This window comes from Spodoptera frugiperda, chromosome 15 (assembly GCF_023101765.2).
Source record: "Spodoptera frugiperda isolate SF20-4 chromosome 15, AGI-APGP_CSIRO_Sfru_2.0, whole genome shotgun sequence".
Taxonomy (NCBI): Eukaryota; Metazoa; Arthropoda; class Insecta; order Lepidoptera; family Noctuidae; genus Spodoptera; species Spodoptera frugiperda.
The window spans coordinates 9,925,401-9,946,580 of record NC_064226.1 but is presented as its reverse complement, the minus strand read 5'-3'; the positions used below and the strand labels follow the sequence as shown (position 1 = coordinate 9,946,580).

At 35.0% G+C, this 21,180-nt stretch overlaps 1 protein-coding gene and 1 non-coding gene across 4 annotated transcripts in view; both read right to left on the bottom strand.

Annotated features, from left to right (window-relative positions):
- The window catches only part of LOC118278495 (solute carrier organic anion transporter family member 5A1), a 40,188-nt gene extending 22,843 nt beyond the window's left edge, over window positions 1-17,345 (bottom strand). The window contains exons 1-2 of one of the 3 annotated variants that reach the window (XM_050698870.1): window positions 17,039-17,345; window positions 1,376-1,420 (exon numbers count right to left, since the gene is read on the bottom strand). The gene's annotated coding sequence lies outside the window, so the exon portion shown is untranslated. The remainder of the gene's footprint in view (window positions 1-1,375; window positions 1,421-17,038) is intronic. The other 2 variants (XM_050698872.1, XM_050698871.1) reach the window with 2 other exon arrangements.
- A 461-nt stretch (window positions 17,346-17,806) lies between these two features.
- Window positions 17,807-17,878, bottom strand: Trnap-ugg (transfer RNA proline (anticodon UGG)). Its single transcript has one exon. It is a non-coding gene; the product is annotated as a tRNA-Pro (tRNA).
- Between the last annotated feature and the right edge of the window lie 3,302 nt (window positions 17,879-21,180).

Sequence of the window (21,180 nt, the reverse complement as noted above, 5' to 3'; positions counted from 1 at the left end):
TTTTGAACGTATATGCGGGTAACATATGGACAAAATAAAAAAAAGATATTTAACGAAAAAAGAGTAACTTAATAATATTTTTTATATGTAGATGATCCACAAACTCTACGATATTATAATATCATTTTACGGTGATTAAAAATAATTTAGAAAGATATTGATGTCCAACATTACAGATGGATTACATCACAGAGCAATTCTAATCGCAATGAAACTAAAATCACTCGATCGCAAGAGAGCATGCAATAAATACGTGCGACTAATTACTGCATCTCGCAATAGATCTCGTAATTCAAGATTCAACTATCTAATGATATACAGCGATGTTGTAACAAACAGTATTACGAGTGTAAAACTTTAATCTAAGTATTTCTAAGTCTTCACACGCGTCCTTTGTCGAGGGCAAAGATAACGAAGCACTTTTCCACTGTTACTCTATGTCCTTGGAATAATGACACTGTTTACGGCTGTAGCACGCTATAAATGAAGAACTATCAACGTTTAATAAATAAAAATATAGTTATAGCCAATTAAATCTGTCGATTCGTGTCTCTTGAATGTAAAAATAGTTGATGACGGATAAAAGAAAATTAGGAGGCTGCGGCATGCACGAGGCAGAGTGCAGTGGCAATGAACGATCGCCACTAACCCGGGGACCGGTTTGTCCCGTCCAGACAAACATCCATGTCGAATGATGACTCACTTGTCGTCCAATTTATATAGATGCTTATGTATGTAGACGAGACGTTTTTCCACAAAGCATCAGACAACAGATTCATTAATTTAATCTACTTCTATGAATCATAGAAGAGATTGTTGCAATATTGTGTACGCACACAGTTTGTTATGCTGTCTAGTTTACGATTTACACACGCATATCTTGAACTTGTAATGCTAAATTACGTACTATTTCAACTTAACATACAGAGATGGTATAGTATGATTTTATATAAAAAAAAAATGTAGACTATTTCAGTTCCTAAGGAAAGGTTTTTTATAGAACCTAAGTATCCGACCTAACATAAAATGTAGAAGGAAAATAAAAGCTCTTTTAAGTCTGTACCTCGTTTACAGAGCAGTGTTGTGTGTGTATGGGTATGGGCTGAGAGGTGAGATTACAAAACATATTCCTAGTGTTTCACGAAGCCTCTGAGTGCTCGTGATGTTTGCACAGCTCTCACACGTTAATGCAGGCTGGGTGGAGGTTGATGGAACAATATCGCTGATAGCCGGCAGAATAAGCTTCCCCACAAATGGCACTCGATGCTAACTTTACATATTATGTATTTTATGTAAGCCATCTGATTTATTTGATACTTGTGAATTTATGCGCAACAAATTGATGTTATGAAACAACGGTAGTCAGTAACAATACCTTCACAACTTGTGATTGACGACTCTTGTTGTACGCATTCCAAATCTGTAACAAAGAAACATTTTTCTGTTAAGACCATGAAATGTGGTGATGATGCGTGATTAAAACTTACCAAGTGCAGTAATAATAACAATAAAATCGAAGCCAATGTATGTTTTCGTTTAAAAGGCAGTAAATAAAGAAAATGCGAGGATATTTTATAGTAGAAACGTGAAGTATTATTTTATGAGCACACGTTACATTATAGCACAGCCACTTGTGGAAAATCGATAAGTTGGTAGTCAACACTTGTACGCTGGACGCGCGGTCCAAAGTAATCCACACGAGTGGCACTTATTGTTGAGAGTTTCAAGTGTGCTAGTGTAACACAATTTTACTTCGATCTAATATTCATGAAATATCATTCTTTTGCTCATGTTGACCAATAAGGGACGCTTACATAAGTAAATAAAATATTCCTAACTTTATAGAGAACATTTCGTATGTATGTCACACATAGGCACATTAGACACGTAGAAACAAGATGTAATATAACAAGGCTAGCAGGGGTCACAGCACGCGGTATGAAACATACAATATGATATGATAAGAACGACAAATATACAAATTTTTTTTTTAAGATTTATCATTTAAGTGTATGCAAGTAATTAAATATAATATAGCACCCCTTGCGTGCCTCAATGGTTATCAAAGTACAAACAAAACCGAATAAGTCGGCTGTAAACAAGATGGAGTGACGCACTGACGCTACACTAGGTTTATCGTTAAACTTTTAAATGTAGCACATCAATTCTGATTACTATATCTCACTTCCCAGTTCACGTGCAGTGATAATAATGCAATAAAACACAATGCGATGCTGCTCTAGTAAAACAGGCAGGCAGTATACAGTAGGCGAAGCTAATAACTAACTAAACTACCAACTAAATATAACGTTACTGAAAAGATTAGAAAATAATAACAAAATTACAAATTTTGCCGTGATCATTATGACCAAATTGGTATAGTATGTAAAACACAATTATTTGGATTTTTATGTTTATAATTTCCTGCTAGGTATCATCATGAATTTCCTTACTAAAAATATAGTACAGTAACTACAAAAATAAATCAAACATAAACATGTATGATTTATTTTTTATGCGTGGTCTACATGACGTCTACGTACTTAGTTGGGCCAGCGGAGTAGTTTTGTGGAGACTACGCAGTAGCTACGCGTCGATACTGCTGCTACAGTATGACTATGACTACGGTTTTACGCAGTCTACGCTACGGCTACGCAGCTGCCACGGCATAGTTACGTGACGCCTGCTCCGCTACGGCTACGCTGCTACGCAGCTGCCACTACACAAGTACGCAGCTGCTACGGCATAGTCACGTAACTGCATGCTACGCTACGGCTACGCTGCTGCTATTGCACGGCTACGCTGTTACTACAAAACCGCTACGCAGCAGTGAGACTACATAGCTGCTAAAGGATACCTACGCAGTTGCTCCGGTACGACCACGCTACGTTACGGTACGACTACAGTTACCAGCTGCTACGTTAAAGATTTAGACACGATGTTTAGAAAAAGTTGCTAAGGAGTGAGTATGTGATTGGAAAGCAGAAGAAATAAAATGTATTAAATATGAAATAAATTTTAAGATCCCGGCCAGACTAGCGGCGGCAGCTTTAATCGCGTATTTTTTTTAATATAGGCAGCCGCACTCCACACTTATGGTTTTATTCCACACCCGTTTTTCGATACAATTAAATGTTATGCGTTAAAAACTAGAGGTTTCACCCAGTGCGGCCATGGCCATAATAAAATTTTCATATAAAATAGGTTGACATGATTTCGTTGACCTAATTTAATTAATTCTTTTATTAAAACAATATTGTTGATTGCTTAGAAATATATGTATATACGCAAATCGTTCGATAGCGTCTAAGGTCGAAGGTTAGATAAATATCAAGAAAATTTCATATCAATAAATAAGTTACTCGATTCTGTTACATGCCTACAGCGGAGTTTAAAAGTAAAATATTTTTTATAGCAAATAAATTAACACAAATACACATCAATGAGCTTAATACATTGTATTAAACCTACTTATTTAATATGCAAAAATGCGATTTTTCTGTTCCTAAATCTCCATAATATACAAATCGAAACTAGAGTTTACAGTTTCGTCCTCGTTTGAACGACACAGAAGCAGCTGCCGGCCTACTTATCATGATCAATTATGAGGATAATCACAGAGCGGACAAAACCACCACTTTCCCTGCCCCACTTGGTAGATGACGTTCATAGGAATAACGACGTTTAATGCTCTCTGCCAATTCCTTTAAAATATTTTATTATGACATTGAAATGATTGCAAAATCCAATCTACGTGTCTCGTGTTGATATTTACGACCAGTTCCGCCACGTCACACGACATTGTCTGTCATACAATAATATCTTCGTACTTATAATCGGGTAGAGAGGGACACAAAGTCATCTTACAACGCGCTACCTTGGCGTCTAACTTTGTAAATTATGTTATTCCAAGCTTTTAATAATTACATTAGCAAAAAATACCATAAAAGGTATAAACGATGAGGCTTTGAATTAGGCATATCAAAGTTTTTTATCCGGATGCAGCTAGAGGCGGCCGTGAACTTTAAAATAACTTTATTTATGTTCAACTTAGAGTGAGGTGAAGGAGTGGACGCAAACTGACGTCAGATATTTGCTAAACAAATTGTTATGTGATCGTAAGTGGGTTATACGAAAACATTAAGGATGCGGGGTGATAATTAAATATTTGCTTTGTATTTGAAAAATTCCATAGTAAACTTCTAAGAAGCAAACCGAACTAAATCTCTATGAATGTCTTGAAATAGAGCACATAGAGATTAAATTAACTAGTAGAGATGAGTGAATCATACACTATACTTGTTATTGTTTAGCTATTTCAGAAGTTTAAACAAATGTGAAATACAATAGCAATAAATGTTTGCTGGGTGTTTAGAGATATTCAACAATACTGAATAAGAATATAAGGAAGATCATAAAAATAAAAGAGATATCCTGAAGTCGGAAGATAGCCCGTGCTGTGAGGGAGGTGAGCGACCGGCTGGTGGGTCAACGTCGCACACGCCTCGCCCGCACTGATTCATCTACTGTTGCGCAATATGCTAAATGATTCTTTTTATACACCTAGCTCCGTACCTAGCACTTGAATCACTTAAATATAGCCTAACATACTAGGCTTCCAGAGAAAACCTGCGATGAATATTTCAAGGTGACAGTCTGGTCAATAAACTCAAATGAGTGAGGCTCGGAGAACGCCTAAACGGTATTTTTTGCTTACTTTTTTATTTCGTCACACTGCGTAAGGTTTGTCAAGATTTTTGAAATATCATAGTTGTTTTAATATTATAAAACCATGACATGACCAACAAAAAGCGGAGAACGGTTTGTAAGAATGTATAAACTCAATAAGATTGGACCAGATTTATGTTGTTTACACTAGTCGATTAAGCATTTCATAAAGATTATATTATTAGTTAGTGCTTATTTTATTCGATTTTGTGAGATTTGGCAGAAGAATTTAGCGCATGTGAAGCTGGACTGGTTATGTCATATTAGCTACTTATTAAAATATTCTTTCAATAAACATTAAATACTAAGAGGTAGGGCGACTGTTAGTATTTTTTACTTTTCATCAACTTTTATATAACCCTGTTTCATGCTTTACGTGTACGATGTAGGCGCAGTAGTGCCATTAGGCCAATGACTATTTAAAGCTTTCATTCATTAACGTTTTAATTAAAAACGTTGTAAACTCTCAAGAGCGTCTTTCAGATGGAATAATTTAAGTGACAGTTAATAATTATCGCCCTTTTCAAATATTTTAGACTTTTAAAATAATTTAGATTCAATTGAATCAGTTTATAAATCGGGACTGTTTATTTTAATTATGATGATATTTTTTTTGCATTTACGGCTCATGGTTGAAGCTTGCTGTGTCAAATACATAGGTTATTTATTTACTTTGTATTTCAGATAGTCAATGGCTAAATTAACAGCAAGGATCGTTACAAACAAAACGTATTGTATTCAGCTGGTATAATAAGTTCAATGCTAGGTACTTTAAACAAGTTACTAAATGTAAAACAATAGTACGGTCAGTGTGTTCCGAACGTTTAACGTTACCTACTTAAGTACACAGTTACCACGTTACGAGCTGACTTACTGCAGACGGTAGAGGATAAGTATTAGCCGTTTCAATGGACGAGTGACGCAACATCTGACGAGCACAATCGTGCTGGCGTAATAAGTTCACATTATTCAGCTGTCCGTTTCATTTAATTTTTATGGCTTATTCTAACCTCATTAGATAACGCCAATTAAAAGATGATTCTCGTGCTGATTAAAAAGCCCAAATAGGCAGTTAATCGACAAGCAAAGAGGCATGAAATTGATTAGAAATCGCAGGGGCTGCTTGTTTACATTCAAGGGAAAGTGAAGCTTACGTAACTAACTCAATTTTTCTACGAATGGACAAAATTGCATGCAATTTTGTTCTTATTGTCATTTGATGACGACCTTAATGGTGACATGGCTGTCTGACACGATTTTGTAAATAAATTATGGCTTCACCCATTATCGTCAATTTTGTTCATATTTGCAGAAAATTCAAGTTCGTCAAGTCACGCCCGCATGTTCTGAATGTATGTCACTATTGCCAGCCCGACAAGGCAATGAACACGATGCGATTTCCATCTAACGTCCTACTTAGTTCTAGTTAACAGTGCGTTAGTGTCAGCTTACTCTAATTATAATTAACAGAACACGGTGCCATCGCCACGTCCCGAGCATTTACACTTAATCACTCTACCAGGTGCAATTCTAGTTTTTGCTGACATTGCTTTACCGAAAGCAATCAAGATTATTTGTAAAAAAAAAAATGAGAAAAACAACGTCTCCACCTGTTTTTAAAGATCGAAGAGTAAAAAACTAAAAAAGGTTTAATAGGCGCACGAGTTAACCTCCAAAAAATGTAGCCCCGAGTGGTCCTTTCGTAGAATAACCGCAATTAGAATGCTCGTCGTGATCCCAGTTCGTGGTGCACTTTCTACATCGAACAATAGGAAACCGGACGCTTTCAAAAATAGTTCTTACATCTCCACTCATAAGACTCAATACGCCCTGCCTTGTATATACAATAAATGGATAAGGTCGAGTCGAACAAAGGACTGAATTGACTAGACTGGTGTCGAGTGTCATGGAGTATTTTACTAGTTTAGAATACATTATTCAGTAGATTTTTAGGAGAATGTATGTACTTATATGTTCCAGACACGTAGTAAAATACAACACGTAGCCAAAGGACCACTTGATGAAAACAAATACCGTGGTTTCTTTGAGTTAGGCTTTTTAAAGAACCCACACTTAAAAAAACTACTATAAATTAATAATTTACCAGTATTCGAGGCCAGTAGAGTCTGAACTCTGAACGTTTATCAGCGCGGTTTGTGAGAATGACCTCGCCATATCGTCGCAATGCGCAGCTGTTCCATTGGTACTTACTGCTAGGGTTGATTTCAATAGCTCGGAGCTTGAGTCATAATAAAATTCTTGGCCAAATGCTCCAGATTTGAACGGAGCTTTTTTTGTTTATATACCACTTTAATGCAAATGTTTATTTTAATAACGGCACTAGAAAATATAATGAGTACCTTAATTAACCTTAACGATTGCGGTAACAGTTTAAATTGGTTACGCATAAACCTAAATGTGGTACTGCACTGGTAACTATATTGTATCCCATTTATGTAATATTTTTATTTTTATAACACTTAATAAAAGTTGGACTCTACCTACTTCACAACAGTATGAAGCTAAGTTAGCTATAATATCGTTGTCCTTGGCTAGGGTCCAATTCTAAATGAATAGATATTGCAGTAACCTATGTTTTCAGAAGTTTCACTTACAGAGTGGGTGTATTGTGGGTGAGAAGTTCGCAGTAGCGACAGTAGCGTTTATTGGCAGCGCGTTGCGTTTACCCTCGCATACGGCATAGCAGCGCCAACGACCTTGCAAGGTCGCCATTTTACTCACCCCCACTAATCTGACAGCAGTTTCGTGATCGTCTCACTTAATTTTATTATGAAGCTTTTACCTTTTATTATACGACTTGCCAATTTAATATATGTTTTTCTGTACATGCATTTAATATGATAGAATTGTACCATTCACGGGAACGATTCAAGGTGCGATAACAGCTTTACGCAGTAATACAATCGATCACGCTTTGGTCGACGATAATAGGTTGACTCAAAGCCATGTTACAGACAATCTTAGTGGCATTTTGAATGTAGTACCTAATTTATAGTACAAGGTGAGAAATTGTTGCTTGTTTACCATTGTAAACAAGTATTAAAATTACAGTTGTAATTAATGGACATTGGACATTCAAAAGATCCTTAATTTGTCATAGAAGTAAGAATTCCTGGAAACTATTCTAGATGGTTTATTTCACTCAAGCGCCAAGACTGTTTGAAACCGAAACGAAACATTTATTTACCTCAAGCAGAATATTGTTAAATCCGTATAATCCTGTCTCTACCTTTAGCTGTCAACCTTTAAACCACGGCAACACCCATTACAAAATTTAATTATAATAATTAACTTTAATATCGTTAATGCTATTCTAGCGCCATAGTGCGCCTGTTACCATAATATTATTATTACATAGTATACAATCAATACACACTTACATATCAACCGTAGTCTGAGTAAAGCATTCACTATTGTAATAATTAAGCCAGTACCTAACAGTAAACATTATTAAAAAATAATACAATAGGTATTAAATTTCATATTCTGTTTCCAAGCTCGCTAAAACTTAAAAGCAAAATATGACCTTGTCAGTTTGTGACTGTGACAGGCTAAGCCGCAACGTGTGTCGAGGTTTATTAATTTGTCCACCAAACAGGTCTATCTAACAATTTCTTTTTTAGAACAAGGTCGATATTCTCCTTTATAATAATAAATTTATGCGCATCACATACATGGCAAGCTTTTTAAATAATTCAGTGGATACCTATAGGATATTGGATACACAATTACTGGTTTGATATCTGATACCAATTAAATATCAATGTCATTCTTCTAAAAAGTCTAATGTTAATTCAAAACTAGTGCACCTGTTTTGCTATTAACGTGCACATTATTGCAACTGACATTTGCCACAATTTTGAGGTAAGAAGGCACGTAAAAAAGTCACATATCAAGCAATTCAATTACATACGGTAATACTTGAGTCAATGAAATCCGTGGTCACCATGAATTAATATATTGCGGTATGTTTGCGGATAGTCGTTCATTAATAAATTATTAATATTTACAATAACAAATATGCTGGACGTATGTACCTATTTGTTAACGATATACTGAAAACTTACTAGGCATCATTTTATCATTTTACTACCAATTATATTTTATTGATTGTTTGTGACGTTAGTAAAATAAATACAAAGAGTCAGATAAAGTAACTTAATCATTGACGTATATTCTGGTCAGTTTATACTATGGCAAAATCAATTTGGTAACTAATTATTTGGACAAAGAATCCGGTAGTCAGTATTGGTTGACTTTAGCGTGCCGTAATGCCGATCGACCTTAGAAATTACTAATGTATGCCCCAAGATTACTGTTTATCGATTTTTATGTTGTCGACGTCTGTTTAACGTAGTAAAACAATGGTGTGTAGAGGACAATACGGCAAAACTATCGTTGTCTGATAGTAGCCTGTCCTTGTTCCATCCATTGTTATATGCCACTGTTCATATGAATGGAAACCGTCTAGTTTTCCCGTCTATGATGATAATAATAGTGGGATGGTCGTGTTACTTTCATGGAAGATAAACTGTGCATTCATTCAAGAACATTGGCAAAGGCCAACGAAAAAAGACGTCTTACAAAAATGGTGCAAAGAATAAAGATTGAACCAGTGCAAGTGGTACTTTTAACTGCTAATAACTAACTATGCCGTGGACGTTGTCATTGAAATAAATCACTCATAAGACGTATTTTATCGCCTTTAATACTGTACGTTTATCTTATTGAAGGCAATTGAGATTTTCATAGAGACATCGTTGGTTGTGATTTTATTAAAAACGAGCTCTGTCCAGATAAAACTGCGGAATTCCTACAAGCGCGCTTCAAGTCGACGCTTTTTTCATGCAAACAAATACTGAACGGATCTGAATGAAACTAAGAACAGAAATAGATTAGTCTGGCGGAATGTACATTAGGCTACAATTTATCCTGGGAATGTGTGCGGTGTATACTTAATACAAGTGCGAAGTACCTATGTACTCGTAATTATGAGCACCATGGATTATGGAGACTAACATAGAAGTTGTACGTAAACGCGTTGCTAACAAGCACAGCAATTAACGGCAGCACATGTGTACATACAAAATGTACGCAGGGTTGCACTTGTATGGAACGTGGGAACGTCTGAGCAAATATTTATGCAAGACCTATTAGGTACTACATGTTATGTCTGAGTGTAATGCGAGTAACATTATCACAAATACAACAAAGTTGTTGAATAAGATAACAGAAATGCTTACTTTTCTATTAATTCGGAAAAAGTAACCTAAACAAACACGAATGAGTTAATAGATTCTGTTGGACCACTGCAATAACATTTGTATTTTTATTTACCTATTGCAGAGTAATTGAATTTAAATTAGATAGGTAGTAAACCATACAGAATAAGGACACAATTCGCTTGCACATAATGACTGTACATACTGTACCTACTTCCAACTGACAGCTTATCATTAAAGTCGTTTTCCTTATTAACATGTTCCCGTTTCGATGCGGAAATGCAATGACACTATCAATTACATAATTTTATCCTTTTATTGAGGACACTTAGAACTAGTCACTAGGTAACTATGAAATAATGCAAGTAATAACTACTTACCACAAACATAAGTAAGTAAAAAGATGATTGTTTGGTTGTAGACCGATAAAAAAGACGTCAAATTCCTAAACGCAAATGTTGGAGAGGATAATTGTATGTCGGTATGACTGGTAGTTTTTTGACAAAAACTAATAAATGGATTTTGATCAGATTTGGCATACAGATAGGCCATGATCTGGATTCAATCATAGGTTACTCCAGTTATGTAGATATTAAAGCTGCGGGCGCTGCGCTAGTATTATAAGTTCAGTATTGTTTCACAACACAAATCAAATCTAGATTTCTATAACAAAAGAAGTTCAGCATAAGCAGACGAAAATGGCACCTATTCTATTCCGTGTGATTATGCTGTTCACGACTTGGGTCTCGGTACTGCGACCTTGTTAGATTTAAACTTTCCTGCAGCGCCAATAGTTACTGGTGAATAGGTGGGCCTCTTTGCAAATGTCATAGAGCTAATTTATTATCGGTAGTTAATTATAAACGTAATGTTGCTATTGTTTGCTGTTTGTATACAAAAAGAAACGCTATTTATGACGTAATAACGCAAAGGTACCGGTTACCGACCGGCCTCCTCTATCCGACCATTTTAGTTTATTTACGCTAATTTGTGTATTTATCGCGCGAAAGTCTTGAAATACGCCTTATTCAATACATTAATTCATCATTCACCTTCAGTCAAAACTTGGGTTTGTGGGGTTAACGCACATTCCGACTGTCCTGCGAAATATAAAAAAGGTGCAGTTTGCGTAAATTTTCATGCGAAAAAAACATAAATCAGTGAAATAAAAGATCTCGATTTTGACGATGATCACTCGGGTAAACTAAGAATGTATTTACTTTATGTGATTTATTGGTTCATTGAGTCCTTATAATTTCAATATGCATACAGAAATTCCATGTTTTTATAGATTTATCGATAAATTAATGTTGGACGGAATAAGGAGCCCTACAAAATGACGACGTACCGAATACCGACCAAATTGGTCGGTAAACGGAATTTTAAGGTTTATGAATGACACTAATTTTCTGTAACGTGGGTTGTTTTAGGAGTGTTTTGTGATTAGTTTCTTATTCTTAAAGCTATCCTTAGATATTAGACCGGTATCCGACCTATGTTAACTATAATGGATTCTTTGTAATTTACGTTTCAAATTGACATATTTCCGATACCGGTAAACTATGGCAACTTTACCGGGCCCTTGGCAACTTTACCATACTATAGGTATTCGGTATAAACTCATTTATCTAAAAATCTACCCACTAGAATTCTGTTTTGTAATAGAAGTATTTTTTAGACATTAAAAGGAAATATTTACTATATTTTGCGTAGACGTAAGACTGCTATTATGCCAGTAATGGCCGTCACAATGTATGCGTGAAAATGAGCTAAAAGTTAGTAGTTCCTAAATTGTGCTCACAGAGCTTTAACTATTTGTCACAGGTGAGTGAAATTTTGATCTTGTATGTATAATATAGTTGGGATTACTGTTGTAATGTCAGCAATTGCTTTTTCTTTAATTTATTGATAAATAATCGCTTCGGTAATGTTGACACAGGTTAGGTAAAGTTGCCACGGCCTGCTTTGTGGCAACTTTGCCTACAGTTAGGGTTGGCAATAAATGTTTTTTTCTTGTTTGTGTGTATGTAACCATTTTCGAATACCTAAATTTCACAGCATAATAGTGAATATCCTGGATGATAAGATATAATGTATTTAATAATACCTCTTGTTTTACAGCCAAAATGGCTCCCATAAAACAAAACCGCAGAAAACTCGGAGCTAGACACTATAAAAATTATACGGAAGTGATGTTATAATTAGCTATGGAGATAGTGAAGTCATAAAATTAAAAAGTCAAGGATTAAACATTATTTTGTAGCCTTTTTTACAATTTTAAACATAAATACTTAAAATTTTAGAACTTAATTTAGTTTAAAAGGGAATAATATTTATGTTAGAAATTTGTGCGTTTTTTTACTTTAGGTTTAAGGTTTATTAATTTTTTTTTAAATATACATGTCATAAAAAAGTTCCTCCTTTTTTGACAACCCCGAGCGTAACAAATTATTTGTATGTAAATTACGATGAAACCCGTGGCAACTTTCCCTAATGTCTGTGTAGCCGTTATCTTTATAGATTTCCTCATATTGTTTGCATTATAATACGAAGAGGTCCTAGATGAAGCCCTCTGTACCTCAACAACTCTTTAATATGCAATACACGATGAATACCGCGCGTAGGTAAAGTTGCCAAAAATTTGGTATCTTTACCCATGTTGTTTTTTCTTTACTACGGCTAAAATAAGTGTTTGTATATAATGACGATTACAGTAAAGTGAGCCAGATAGACTACAATTCTAAATATATAGTTTTGGTTTCTATGCGTCTTATGGTTAAAAATATATTTCGTGTTTTGTTCTAAAATATGGTAAAGTTGCCATGTTTTACGGTATATTTACGATTCCTTCACAAAGACTTGCTAGAAGTAAACCTTTATATTTTATGTTTATTTCGAAGAATTTCATGAATACGATATTGTTACAACTTAATAAGTAATAGTAGAGTAGAAAGTAACTAAAAAAATGGTATAAATTTCAGCTAAGACGTTTTATTATACAAATACAGGTTTGGTCGTAGTCTGGATACGATTTGTTTCCCTGTCCCTTGTTCCGACTAACTAAGGGAATATAAGTTTTGGTGTTTTTTTTAAATTACATGATAAGCACATCATCGGTAAGTCATCGGGATGAACGACAAAAACGTTAGTAATAGGTATAGTACTTGTACGTAATACCTACGACACATAATGTTCCGAAAATAACTACGGAGGTTTATTGTACCTACAACCTACAAGTAGTAAAGTAAATAAAATAAGTACCTACCATATGTACGATACATAGTATGTAATGTATAGGTAGATACATAGAAAAGTTTAGTCACGAATTTACCTAATTACGTATCTTAACAATAGGTATCTACCTATAGGTACTTAAAGACCATTCGCATTTAACCAATACGAACAATTTCTTTATTAGGCATAATAAATTAAGATCCACATGATGTTGGTAAATCTTATGCTGAAATACTAGGAAACTTAATTAAAAAATAAATAACTACCTACACGGTAGGTTGAAAAGTAGACGTCACGTTGTATGTTCTCTGCTTACATCTCCGAGTGTTAAAAAACGTAATGTTATGTTAAATTTTAAAATTCATTATCGTAATTTCAGTATCTAATCCAAAAACAATGCGTGAATAGTTTTAGAAAGATAGTTGTTTTACGAATTTCTACTCTACTGCTAAGAAATAGAGTTGATTTTACAATGTGCGTTTGGGTCGGACGGATTCAGGTTCCTGAGGAGTCGGTATCACGGACATCTGTCGGCAGTCGGTCGGTATACGGGGACTTTAGTATTTTTCCAAGCGTAAGAGTTTAAATCGAAATATAGGTACAAAATAGTCGTAAAAGGGCAAAATTATGAACATATTTCTAATTCATAGTTAATATACTTTCGGAAAAGCATTTTTTATTATACGATCTTGAATATTTTGTTTATCTTTTGGAGGATTTTGTTCGCCGCGCCGATCACCGGTCGGTATTCGGTGCTTTTGCGTTAAGTGTTAATGTTCATTTAATATGTATGTAGGTGCCTAATTAGACTTTAATATGTTTTTAAAACTAACATATTCATCTTAGAATGTAAATACCAACAACATAGGTCTTACAGAATTAAACCGACTTCCGTTATGTTGCACATAACGCAAGAGCCTCAGAGTCTCAGTGCCTCAGAGATATAGAAAGGACGAAAAAGACCAAGTACAAACAAATGTATAATACTGGCGACGTTGTGGCTGCGCTTGCGCAACTCGGTTGCGTCAGGGCACCGCTCTGTGGGCCTCGTGCTCTGTTACCGCGAACTTAGAAACGGTACCCATGTACTGAGATATCAGTGATTCGATTCTGTTACCATTATACTAAAGGAATAAACATTTATGTGTGATCTCGTGATTAAGTTAAACCGAAGCCCTGGTTACTTTGGCATTTAAATGGCAACAGGTTATTGGATTAAATCTTATAGAAAACAGATCTATTTTCATAAACCGTTGCAACAACTTGGTATTATCCGCTTATATTGCCTATAATACGTTCCCTTCTTTTAGATGCGCCATCCGTTACTCGTAAATAAACAACTTTGGAAGTACTTGGCTAATTTATTTACGACAAGACGTGTCGTAGGGTCATCGTGTGAAGTGTAACAATGAAAATGAATACATCGCACATCCGACCCGCTGACAATAACAAACGTGATGATGCGCAGCTAACCGAATTAATGAATTAACACGAATTAGCTTCATCATCTGGGTCAAGATTACATGGTGCGTGCAAATATCAGCTTGTGCGCGTACACAATTCATAAACAGACATCAATAAAAATAAACAACGATTAAAATTCCCCAATAACTAGTTATTATTTTCCTAGTCCCTACCCGATAACTAGGTCCATCTCGGGTTAATTGCCGTACTTGAAATGAACTTGAAACTTGTTCATAATTTTGCATTTAACTGGTTTAAATTAAAACAAGGGCAAGGTAGTGACAGGCCTATTGCATAAAAACAAAAAAGTATTAAAGAAGTCAGTCGGTTGGCAAGTGGTGCACATTCTGCACCCGCGCCTACGTCTCGACACGGAAGCACACACTGACCTAGTATACTTCTCTGCTTGGCTTGCAATGCAAATGTATTGTATGGTTAATAAACTCAACAATTGTATTGAGGTTTGAAATGTAAATTCTAAATAGCTTGTTTGTAAGCGTCATAGGACCGCACATGTAGTTCAAACAGTTAATGGCACTTGAGCTTGCACGTGATTTAAAATCGTTTTTTTTTTGCGAAATCATAGACGTTCTAGCTATACTTAGTAAATTGGTGGAGTCTAAAAACGACCAGTAGGTACTTTATTACGTATTTTGGCGAATATCAGTTTTGCTGCACTGATTACATGATTGCAGGCAAAAAGGTGCAGATAGAGATACAACAAACCACTACAATTTTTAAACAGGAAAAATACAATAACAGTTATAACATTATCTTGAATGCGCTATGCCAGAGCTGTGTCACTAAGGAAAATAAACTAGATAATTGCTTAATGAACGCAATTAAGAATTCTTACCTATTATACATATCTGAGGTAAAAACATAACATTATAAAAAGAAATAAGTGCACTTCTGGCATCTTCTAAAAACACACTAAAGACAAGGAAAATAAATGTTAGCTAGCTTATTCATAGTTATACAACATACTTCTAAAATATAGTCAATATAAAAACTTTATCTACCTATAATTGAGAAGATATCTCAAAATTAACAAGGTAAGATCTAGTTTTACGTTCAATATAGCCTGCCCAGGGAGAATAAAGTTCTCCCATTGCTTACGGAGAATAAAAAATCATGCGAAAAATTAATTAGGAGCTAGTAATTGTCCTCAATCGAACCTTTATATTTTTTATTAATTACTACTGTGGCTTTTTAATGTTGACATTATTGAATGATTTGTCACAGACAGAGTAACCTGGCATTTGAGTGCCGCAAAATGCATTTTTTAAAGCTGAGAGAAAATCATAGTTTGGTATTCTCAGTGCATTATCCAGCAGGGGTATCAAAACACTGTAGGATGCATGGAAAGCTAGGTAAAGAGAAAGATAAAATGCATATTTACAAAGTGACAAAATAACTGCAGGCATATTTTATTTTGTGTTCAGCTCTTACTATAAATAATGCCCAATTACTTGTTTTAGTAATACCTAGTAAAATACCTATGAAAGTGTCATCTAATGATAAATAGATCATTCTCAGACGTATGTGTACAGACACATTGCAACATACAAATGTCAAGCAGCGAAATCTCAAATTGTTTCAAAGGTATAGAGGATAAATCTTCATCAATATCAATCAAGGAATCTGTGAAGGTGAAAGCTGATACAGGTATTTATTGAAAAGAAAGAATTAGTATGACTAATGGTTAGTAATGATGTGTTTTCTATAGGTGTTTGTGTCTCCACAACAATACTCTGGATATAAGTGATCTGTATTCATAGAAGAAAAGTAAATAGAAGTACCTACCTATGCTGTAGAAATGTTTATATATCTAAGTATCTATTGCTTATACATTGGGGCTTTATTTGAAAGAAACCCATGACTATTTATTAGAACAAATACTCATTTTCTTTTGTAGAATACAAACAAATTAGCAGGCGTTAAATTGCGTAAGGCTATACAAAATATCAAATTACTCCAAATCTGCTAAAAGAAAAAAAATAAAGCGTATATAGACAACACTACGAATACAGCCCTCAACGAGTGTTGTATTGTTATAAAACCAAAGCAGTTGTCAACTCAGCTGCCTGTGTACTAAAAACGGCAATAGAAAAATAAATTATTCGATATTTTTCTTGGCTAATGAGTCTGCGTAATGTAAGCTACTGTTTCATAATTTACAGCATGCATCCATGCTAGGTATTGGATAGGTACTGCCACCTGGATCACCTAATAATAGAATCGAAATGTTCACTCCGAAAGCAAATCAATATGGAAAAAGTCGATCAAAGGATGGCTACACTGTATACTCGTACTACAAAAATATTTCAGTACCAGAATTTAAGATTAATCGCAATGATTCTACTTACGTTCCGCAATATGTAGTTGTCGTATTGGTGAAATGCGCACGGGTAAAACACGAAGTCTCCCGTTTAATCCTTTGTGAAAGGAGTCCGTCAGACGCACAAAATTTTCTTTGACACTATTTTTGATCCGCAGATGGTAGAAGAATCACTTAATATATCGGGTACGAATAACAATATTAGTTGCACTGGTCAATAAATTTACTAACAAAATAACTCTAAATAAATCGTCGTACTAACACAACTCACGAAATCGAACACGGATTCTCAATCGCTGACTGGCTGATGTTGGCTGGTTGGCGTGACATGAAGTTGGCAACAAATGAAAAGCAAAACATCATCATAAAAACAGCTGTTTCACGAGTGTAACGACATCTATCCTAAGAAGTTCGACATGAAAACATCGTTTGTATTATGATAACAGATGTCGCTACTATGTATTTCAATCGCCGAAGTTGTTGAGCTATGTGGCGGTACACGTAATTTTAGATAAAACTAACAGATGGCACTATTCTCATTAAATAATATTAATTAAACGAGAGATTTTGTTGAAATAACTACCGTTGCTTCGGGAATTTTAAAATCACATAATTTTATTTGAGTTGATAAATTATTTCGGCATATCTTGATGCAATTTCTCCGATAGCATTAATTTATCAAAAAGTTAGAAGTAGGTACTCAATAATTTATAAGAATATCGTTAATTTTAATGATAGAATCGTTTAACTAAACTTAAATAAAGCTTAGGAAAACACTAAAAAAGTGTCCAAAAAAGGGCCCCTCCGGGATTTGAACCCGGGACCTCCTGCACCCAAAGCAGGAATCATACCCCTAGACCAAGAGGCCGCTTATGTGTAAGTGTGAAAATACAATACATAAGTATAGATGGAGTTATTTTCGTTGTTTCAAGACGTGAAAGGACGAGACGGCCAAGTGCATCTCCACGACCTTCGTTGAGTTGAAGTTACCGATGGATGAGGTGGTAAATACTTACGATCTGACGTTATTTGACTTTGTGTTACTCACAATTTCAAAGATAACAAATAAGAACATTAGATCTGTTACTGACAACTTCAGCATTCAATCTTACGAATTTCAAACAAAATTTAACACTTTTAGTAATCAAAGCGAAATAAAACGACTATTTACAGAAATAAACCTGTCTTCCATCTGTTACTTTATTCATGAGCGAGCTTTGAATGAGACAAATCAATAAGCGGGACACGTAACGCCATCCGATGCATGCGTTATGCACTTTCCTCAGGAACAAGACCTAACTGAAGTTAGCCGCTGAACCTGTGGGACCTAAGTACTTTTTGTACCCTAAGTACCAATGGAAGTAGTTCGTAGTTTTAGGGACAGGTGGCTCTCAAAACGGGAGAGAACTTTATGAAAGGTTATGAAAAATATGTTTGAAATATGAATGTTCGTAAGTAGGTATATGCTGATTTACCTATCAATTTGTAAATTGATTTGTAGCGGTAGTGTGCTGTATTAGATCTAATGTAATGTTTTCCGAATAAAAATAGATAAGACGACTATTTAAAAAATGTGTAAAATGATATAAAGATATTTTAGCAAATAAAAAAAGACTTTTTATGAACATATTTTTTTATCATTTAATGTTCAGAAAAATATTTTTAAAACGTCGTCATCTTCAAGCATAGAGCTAATGTCTTCGAGTCAATACATTATATCTTCTAGTGTCTATTCATCTATCTATTTTGTCCTATTGAATACGTACGTAACCTCCCTTACCTAGGTATTGTTTAGTTGTGTAATTGTGCTGTCGCACTTTAAATTCTTACTTCGGACCACAATTTTGCCTTCTGGGTTTTTCTGTAGTGACATAACAGTAGTCCTTCGAATTAACTTTCTCACACTTGAACCTATTGTAGTCTTGACTTGAGGACGACAGACGTATGATATTAAAACGGTTAGAAACGTACCCTGGCCCTGTCTTGCACATGCTGAACTGGTCCCATTCATAGAGTATAATAAGTATGTCCCATTTCACTCCAGACAAAATACAGGTTTGTCAATTTTTTGCTGTACCTACTTGTTTTTTGCGTGTGAAATAAATGGTTTTTTTCTTTCTTTCTTTATCTACATGGCGCCTTTTATAGATAATATATAATAGGTATAGAATATATAATAAGTAAATAAATATACTTTTTATGTACCTTTTAGTATGAAGCATAATACTATACTATCTTTTTCTCCTGTATTATGAATGTGTTTAAGTAAGGCTAGACAGAGTTGTAGATTTTAATAAAACATCACCTTTTTGGTCAGTTATGTTATAAATTCCTTTTAAATAAGGGACGGTTATCTAATTCCCAAGTTAGAAAAGGTAACAGACTTAAAAAGTCTTTTGTTATGACTGCAGTTAGATTGCACATAACAGTTAAATAAAATTCATACATATGACACATCTATTACACAATTTACTGCTACGAGGTTAGAATTTCTCCCTATCTATCTATGTACAAGCATGTGTAAGTACCTATGTGATTGTTTGTGTATAAGTACCACGATGGTTTATGTTGACACATTTTGTTTATGTAGTCCAATAACGACCTGACTACTAATCAGCTTTGAAGTAATTTGGTTAGACAGAAGTAGAAATTATGTGATTGTTTATTAAATTAATCGGTAACAGCAATGACAGTGTACTATTAGACGGGAGTCTTCTACATAAAAGGGTCTGCCATAATATCCACATTTAAAAGGTGGGTTGAATATATCTAGGAAAGGACTTATGTACCTAAGTCAGAATTATCGTTATCATGAAAAAGGGGAAAAGTATAAGTAATTCCTTACGAACAGTTATAAATGAGTCTAATCTAACTAAAGTGATCGACCTATTTTGAAAATTACATATAAGTTATCCATAAAACTTAATGACATTTCTACTAGGGTTACTATGAAATACCATGGCAACGTGGCAACGGCTTCTAACGTGTTAACCCATTTCCACATAATTGAACACGGAAAAAATGCCGTACACAGTATAAACTACGTACGTATACTACGAGAGTAGGTACCATAGAACGTTTAACGTGCACGTTGTTCGTTCGAAAAGATTAATGAGCAAAAATTACGTACTGGCCTTTATTTAGTGTTTTAGCTCGACACACGGGGTTATTTGTAAGGCAAATGTGTTCTTTAGAAGCATTAACAGTCTGCTCGCACCGTCCGCGTGCTGCATTCGTTATACCGCTAAATGTAACAGCCTTATATCATTTTGGCCACGCAATTTGACGTAATTACGCATTACATGAACAGGCGCACCACGCTAACCTACCGTCCACCGACGAGGAAGCAGCCAAGCGTGATAACCACCCGGCCGAAACTATTGCATCATTTTATATATGTTTTATACCTTGTATGGGTGCAAGCTCATTGATGATCGCTGATATGTCTTAGGTAATATGTCTTGCACTATGTTCCAATATTCCAAGCGCCTTATGTGTTGTGATAGCAATGATGTGCTTGATTCTGCTTATGCTTTGCTTAAGACACGTTATGTTGAAGATTTTGTAGAATTCATGGTGTCTTTTGTGCTTTATACTTAAGTGTATCTGTAATACAGATACAGTAATGGGTTATGTATGAAGAAGATTTTGAAGTACCTGTGAAATATGGACATAGGGATATTTTTCTTTATTTATCTGTTTCTTTTTTATTTAACCGTTGCCTCACACTACGATTTTCGCCTGGGTCGTGGGTGTTGAACTTTGTTTGAGTAAGCATGTTATTATAATGAATGAGATGTCTTCGATCTTTTTAAATGGACACAAATTATAATCAAATAATTAATATTCTGTTTGAGAAACGGCTATAATTCTTTGAGTATCTCCGAAGCCTAGTACTTTGGTAGGTACCAGCAGTGCCGGCGTTAGGGGGTGGCGACATGGGCCGATGGCCCAGGGCGACAAAGTCTGGGGGGCGCCAATAAAATGAAAAACTACTACTAACACTTGATATTGCTTCCCTCAAGTGGGCGCCACAATATTTTCGCCCGGGGTGTCAGTGGCCCTGACGCCGGCACTGGGTACCAGTTAATATGTTATTTATTGATTACAATCATTGTGATTACATATTGGTTTAATGGATAAAACACTGCTATGGTTGAGTCTTGGATT